The following is a 6934-nucleotide window of genomic DNA, read 5'->3' on the forward strand; positions in this document are numbered from 1 at the left end:
AAGACCCACAGGGCTGGAAAAGGCCATGGAAGGTGGGGCTTAGGCTCAATGGAAGAGAAGGGGCCCAGGCATGCCCCCCACCCCTGGTCTCAGAGGGTGGGGGACCTCACCTGGGAGCCCAGCATGTTTCCTGGGCCTGAGTTGCCAGGGCAAATGACCTCTGCTCCTCTACTGCTCCTCCCAGAGGGCCCCGCCCAGCTGCCTCTTGTGTTCTCCCCTCGGCCTCCTTCCTATGCCCCCAGGACCAATGCAGCTGCGGGGAAGGGAGGCCTTGGAGATCAGGGGACTGGCCTGGGAGCTCAGCAGGCTCCCAGTGTCTGAGTGGGCAGGGAAAACACCCTCTGCTCCTCTCCCGCTCCTCCTGGAGGGCCCCTCTCACCTTTGATTTGTTCCACTAGTTTTTTAATGAGATGTAATGGGATAACTAGATAATAGCTTTATATCTGTGAAGACCTTAAGAAGTCTGGGCAAATGTGAATGTCTAAAATATAAAGTATAAGAATTGTTAAGTTAGGTTTAACCATAAGAAATACCATTTGTCTTGTATATAGCAGGCAATAAAAATGTTTACTGGATATTTATCTTGACAAAGAAAAATGCTTGTGATCACATATTGTGACATAATGATGAAACTGAGTCTCTAAGAAATTTTTGAATCATGTGCAAATTGTACTTTCAAAGATGTAAATATAAGATACACGTAAGATGGATGAAGGCCACAAGTTTGTTTTCTTAGTCTTCAAAGCTATGTGCTTTTTGCTACTTAATTTATTTGGGAAACTCCATTTTACAATATTTGCTCACTTCCAGCCCTTCTGTCTGAAGGAGACTTGTTTCTAAAATGAGAAGGAGGGAGGGTGCCAGCTCCAGTCCTATCAGACATGTGCCTCTAGTGTCAGCCTGTGCCTACTCCTTTCTGTGATGACTTCTCCATCTCTCTTTATTTCTTGAAAACTTGTCTTTATAACTTCGCCAGTGATGTATGTGGTGACTTTTTTCAGAGGTTGGTGGCATTCAAGGATGTGGCAGTGGACTTCACTCAGAAGGAGTGGGATTGCCTGGGTGCCACTCAGAAGGATCTATATAGAGATGTGATGCTGGAGAACTATGGCAGCCTGGTCTTGATTGGTAAGGACATTTATTTGCAAATCATTCAGTATTCACCATCTGGAATTTATGCCTTTGTCTTTGTGGATTTATTGAGTTGTCTGAATTTCTGGCCTCTGCTACTGAGGGAATAATCTGTACTGTATGGTTGTGAAAAGGTATCTGTTGCATACCATTCTTCAGAAGTCCTTTACACTTTCGTCTTGTTATTCTTGTAATCGTCTTTCTTCTTCAATGATGAAAACTGAACTTGAATTCTGCCACACCTACAGCTTGATCATATTTCTTTTCTTTTCTTGCAAGTAGGATTATTCTATGTCTAAGCTAGATGTGATCTGTTTATTGGAGCAACAGAGGCAGCCTTGGATGGTTACCAAGGCCATGCCAGGAGAACCTTGCCCAGGTGAGTGAGAGCTCATCAGCAGAGAGAAGCCTTGACAACCCAGCTGGCCCTGCAGCAGCACCACCTTTGATATTTTTATTGGGAAGTGTCCTCCAAGGACCAAGGCCTAAAGAGGAAGAGAAGGTCTGAGACATAGGGAGAAAAGTAACTTATTTCTCTCCCTTCTCAGAAATGTAGTTGCCTTCCTTCCCAATGCCTGGTATTCTTTTACCTGTACATTAAATCTAATTCTTTCCCAGCTTCTCCTTGTCATTTAAACTTGGGTAAGTATTGTCACTTCTGAAAATTTTTTTTAAAAAACCCTATTTTTAACTACTATTCAGTGACTTACTCCCTTTTTGAGAAGTTTCTCCTTTATTCAGTAATTCATACTTCATTCGTTGACTCTTATCCAGAAGGTGTTGATGTTTAATTTATGCAAGACTCATTTCAGAACTTAGAGGAAATAAAGTGAATAAACTATTAAGAAATGTTTCACCTAATAAGAGAGCTAGAACAAGTCCATAAGCAATTCCCATAAAGTAGCCTCTGCTATGGAAGATGGTCCAGTGGGATGCTTAGATGTAAATTGGGTCTAAAGATGCAAATGTGAAAGCAATTAAGAAAAGCAATTTATGTCTACATTGAGGTGGAAGGAGTGTCAGTGGAGAGATTAGGGATCAAGGAGGATGAGCTATATTTTAGCCTCATGGAAGACATAGCCTGTCCATAAAGAAGAAATGGGACCCTTGATAGGTCATTGGTGAGTTTTCTCTTTTGATCAGAAGTCAGATTGAAATGTCATTCAATGAAAAATTCTCTCCTCTGAAATTTGAAAGAGATGATACATTTCTTATTTTTGGTAAAAAACTTTTTACATTCCAGAAACAACATTGTTTTAATATCATTGTTCTGAATGTTGAATTTATATGTTTATTCTCATAGTTCTTTCATCTAGCAAAACCATATCTTTTTTATTTTGATATAGATTCAGGTATATATATATATATCTCATAGTCCTTTAAGATTGCTTTGCAATTTCTTGTTAATAAAATTTTCACCCTGTTACACATCTTTTATTTGCATGGATTTTAAAATATTTGGTTGGATTCCCTGAGAAATAGACTCAGGGATGGAGATTAATATGCAAAAAGTTCACTGGGTAGTACTGCCAGTGTCCAGCCTGTAGCCGACTGAAGGAGAAACCTTTGAGAGTTGCCCAAAGTAAGGTAAGGTTGACAGGCCTTTATACCCCACATTGACCAGCCATTGGATGCAACTGCTCCTGGGAAGAGGCACTCCCTTTTGCCAAGGCCAGTGCCTGGAGGGAGACTCAGCTGTGAGCTATTGTCTGCCAACACACTGGGCAGTTGGGGAATGAGTGCTCTAAAAGGGGATCTGGGCATTCACTACAATTAATTAATTCTAAGATGTAGGATTCCTGGGTCCAAAGAGTTAAAAAAGCTCTTTAAACCCTTGTCCTTAACAGTATATAAGGTAGATACCCACTTAATCTGAAATAATACATTTTAGACCAGTAGTTTGTTAGTTAAAAAGTCATCTGAGACTTCCTGGCTCTGTCCCTCACACCCTGGCTGGGCGGGCAGCAGCCCCACAGCTCAGCTGACAGCAGCGGCCGGCCACACTACTCTGCAGCTCCTGATGCCAGCCCGCCCTTGTGGACCCTGCCTGGCCCTGGCTGCAGCCTCCTCCCCGCCCCTGCCCAAGAGGAAGTGCTGGGGCAGGGGCAACCTGCCAGATGCCTGGGAGGACAGCGCGGGGCTGGCCAAGAAGTGCCCATTCTCAGTGGAACTAACCGAGGGTGGCCCCACTGGCAGTGCACTCTACACGTTCATCACCCCACCCCACCATGCCCCCTGCTGCTGACCTTGGCCCAAGGCTGCCCCAGAGCCTCGACCCTTGTGTTGCATCTCTGTGTACAGTGGACGCCGCCCTCTGCTCATGCACACTCACATCCAGGGCTGCATCTACAACTTCCTCCAGCACCTCCAACTGGAAGTGTTTTGTCTTCCTCATTGTCCTGGTCTGACATCTTCAGAGTGCTGTCCACCGTCGAGCTGTATGTTGCCAAGCCACGGGGACCCTCTTCTGGATGGAGATTGTCCTGGTTGTGTTCTTTGGGATGGAGTAAGTGCTCCACCTCTGGTCAGCAGGGTGCTGCAGCGAGTACGGGACATTTGGGGCCAGCTGCACTTTGCCTGGAAACCCATTTCCATCATTGACCTCATCGCCGCCAAGGCCTCCATGGTTGTCCTCTAAGTGGGCTCTAAAGGGCAGGTGTTTGCCACCTTGGCCATCAGGGACATCTGCTTCCTCCAGATCCTGAGGATGCTGCACATTGACTGCCAGGGCTGCTGGGCTCCATGGTCCATCCACCGCCAGGAACTCCTGTATATCACCTTTGTGGACCTCATCTTCTCCTCCCACTTTGTGTACCTGGCCAAGAAGGACACCATGAAAGAGAAATCCAGCCGAGTCGAGTTTGGCAGCTACGCGGATGCCCTGTGGTGGGGGGGGGGGTGGTCATGGTTACCACCATTGGCTATGGCAACAAGGTGCCCCAGACATGGGTCTAGAAGACTATCGCCTCCTGCTTTTCTGTCTTCGCCATCTCCTCCTTTGTGCTCCCAGTGGGAATTCTAGGCTCTGGTTCTGCACTGAAGGTCCAGCAGAAGCAAAGGCAGAAGGATTTCAACCAGCAGATCCTGGTGGCAGCCTCGCTTATTCAGATGGCATGGCTGTGCTACGTGGCCAAGAACCCCGACTCTTCCACCTAGAAATTCTACGTCCAGAAGCCCTCCTGGAGCTACACTCTGCTCTTCCTCAGTCCCAAGCCCAAGAAGTCTGTCATGGTAAAGAAAAAAAAAGTTCAAACTGGACAAGGACAACGGGATGAGTTCTGGAAAGAAGATGCTGGAGGTCTCCCACATCACATGCAACCCCGTATGGGAGGAGCAGAGGCCTGACCATTTCTCGGTAAACAGATATGACAATTATGCCAGGCTTTTCCATCTGGACACATTTGCCCAAAGGTCATCCTACCGCTACCCATCTCTTCGTGATGAAAAGATGTCCACTCAAATTTTAAGAGATTTTTTTTTCTGATTAAAAAAGTGGCATATGTTCAATATAGAGCATATGAAACATACAGAAAAGAATAATGAAGAAAAGACCTTTTCCCTTACCACCCAGAGATAGCAACTGTTAGGTTTTGGACATAGGCCCTACCTCCTTAGTTTTAACAAACACATGGGTTGTTTCCACCTAGACTCTTTAGTATTGTTCCTGTTTTTATCATTTGTTCTGACATGATTGTTACCATATATCATTTGAAGTTCTTGTAAAGTTGATTTTTTTGCTGTGCCCTATCAAATATTTATGCCAGCGACTTTGTGTTCTTTACTTGGTGCGTTAGGATCTGCAGGCTAATTTGGAAATACAATGGGCAAGGATTCACAGACATGTTTCTGATTTTGTTGGAATTGGATGCAGCATTTTACTGTTTTGATTGGTGATGTTCCTGCTTTTTAAACTCTTTCTCTGTCAAAGAAGATATAATATATGAAGTATTTAAATTACCATTGATTCAGGGGTGGAGTCAAGATGGTGGAGAGGGAGGACGTGGAGTTCACATCTTCCCACAACTAGGGTACCTACCACACGCTGGTGGAGGACTTTGACACCCAGGGGGATGGGAGGAACCCCCAATCGACCAGGTAGGATGTGGTGATGAGTGAGTGGGAAGGAGAAGTGGAGACCAGTTTGGACCAGTGCCCCTGAGGGGTGGCTGGGGGAGGTGAAGCATTCCCATTCCTGGAGGGACCCTCAGGGGTTCAGAGGATCAGATGGGAACACGGCTAGTGTTTCCCCTGCCCTATCGGGCCCCAGGAAGCCTGCTTGGGTCCTGGGCCGGGTCCCCCCACCTTCTGGGGACCCCTCTGGCCACGTGGGTCCTAGAGGTGTAGGAGGGAGCAGGGAGAAGAAGAGGAGAGGTGAACGGGGAGGGACTCTCCAGGATCAGAGGATCGGGAAGAATGTGCCTAGCATTTCCCCCACTGACTCAGGCTCAGGGATCCTGCTAGGGTCCCGGGCCTGGTCCTCTGCTCTCTGAGGCCAGAGGCACTCCAGGGCACCTCCAGCTGCGCTGAGCCTAAGCCCCGCCCCTCACCCCCACAGAGCCTTTTCCAGCTACGTGGGACCTAAGCCTAGACCCCACTCACCAGCTAAACTCCGCCCCTGCCTAAGCTCCACCCCCCACAGCCAAGGCCTTTTTTGGCTTTATTCCCCCTCTTTTTTGCTACTGTAGTTCTCTTTTACCTCTCATTTTTTGTTTCACGTATAATTTTATTTTTTCTAACATCAGATTTCTAATCTTATTTTAATTTTTACTCTTGTTATTGTTCTGCTCCTTTTTTTTCTTTTTGCCTCCCCGCATGACTTGTGGGATCTTGGTTCATGGACCAGGTGTTGGGCCTGAGCTCCTGTGGTGGGAGCTTCTTGTCTCTACCACTGGACTAACAGAGAACTTCAGACCCCAGGGAATATTCATCAGGGTGAGGTCTCCCAGAGGTCCTCATCTTGGCACCAAAACTTGGCTTTATCCAACAGCCTACAAGCTCCAGTGCTGGAAGCCTCAAGCCAAACAGCCAGCAAGACAGGAACACAATCCCACCCATCCAAAAAAAAGAAAAATAAGATGACAAAAAGATATGTTACAGATGAAGGAGCGAGGTAAAAACCTACAAGACCAAATAAATGAAGAAATTTATTTATAGGCCACCTACCTGAAAAAGGATTCAGATTAATGATAGTAAAGATGATCCATAATCTCGGAAATAGAACGGAGGCTGGATCAAGAAAATACAAGAAATGTTTAACAAAGACCTAGAAGAACTAAAGAACAAACAGAGATGAACAACACACTAAATGAACTTAAAAATACAGTAGAAGGAATCAATAATAGAATAACTGAAGCAGAAGAACAAATAAGTGAGCTGGAAGACAAAATGGTGGAAATAACTGCCAAGGAGCAGAATAAAGAAAAAAGAATGAAAAGAATTGAAGACAATTTCATAGACCTCTGGGACGACACTAAATGCACCAACATTCGAATTATAGGGGTCCCAGAACAAGAAGAGAAAAAGAAAGGGTCTGAGAAAATATTCAAAGAGATTATAGTCAAAAACTTTCCTAACATGGGAAAGGAAATAGTCACCCAAGTCCAGGAAGCACAGAGAGGCCCATACAGGTTAAGCCCTAGGAAAAACACACTGAGACACATATTAATCAAAGTAACAAAAATTAAATTCAAAGAAAAAATAGTAAAAGCAGAAAGGGAAAAACAAAAAATAATGTACAAAGGAATCCCCATGAGGTTATCAGCTGATTTTTCAGCAGAAACTCTGCAGGTCAGAAGGGAGTGGC

The 6934-nt window shown here is 45.3% G+C and overlaps 1 pseudogene across 1 annotated transcript; it reads left to right on the forward strand.

Moving 5' to 3' along the window:
* The first annotated feature begins 1145 nt into the window (after nt 1-1145).
* On the forward strand, nt 1146-5354 carry LOC309664412 (potassium voltage-gated channel subfamily KQT member 1 pseudogene; annotated as a pseudogene). The gene is made up of 2 exons (XR_014268441.1): nt 1146-1510; nt 3097-5354. The product of XR_014268441.1 is annotated as a potassium voltage-gated channel subfamily KQT member 1 pseudogene (transcript).
* Nucleotides 5355-6934: the final 1580 nt, after the last annotated feature.

The sequence above is a fragment of the Balaenoptera physalus genome, assembly GCF_965194825.1.
Source record: "Balaenoptera physalus genome assembly, chromosome: 7".
Taxonomy (NCBI): Eukaryota; Metazoa; Chordata; class Mammalia; order Artiodactyla; family Balaenopteridae; genus Balaenoptera; species Balaenoptera physalus.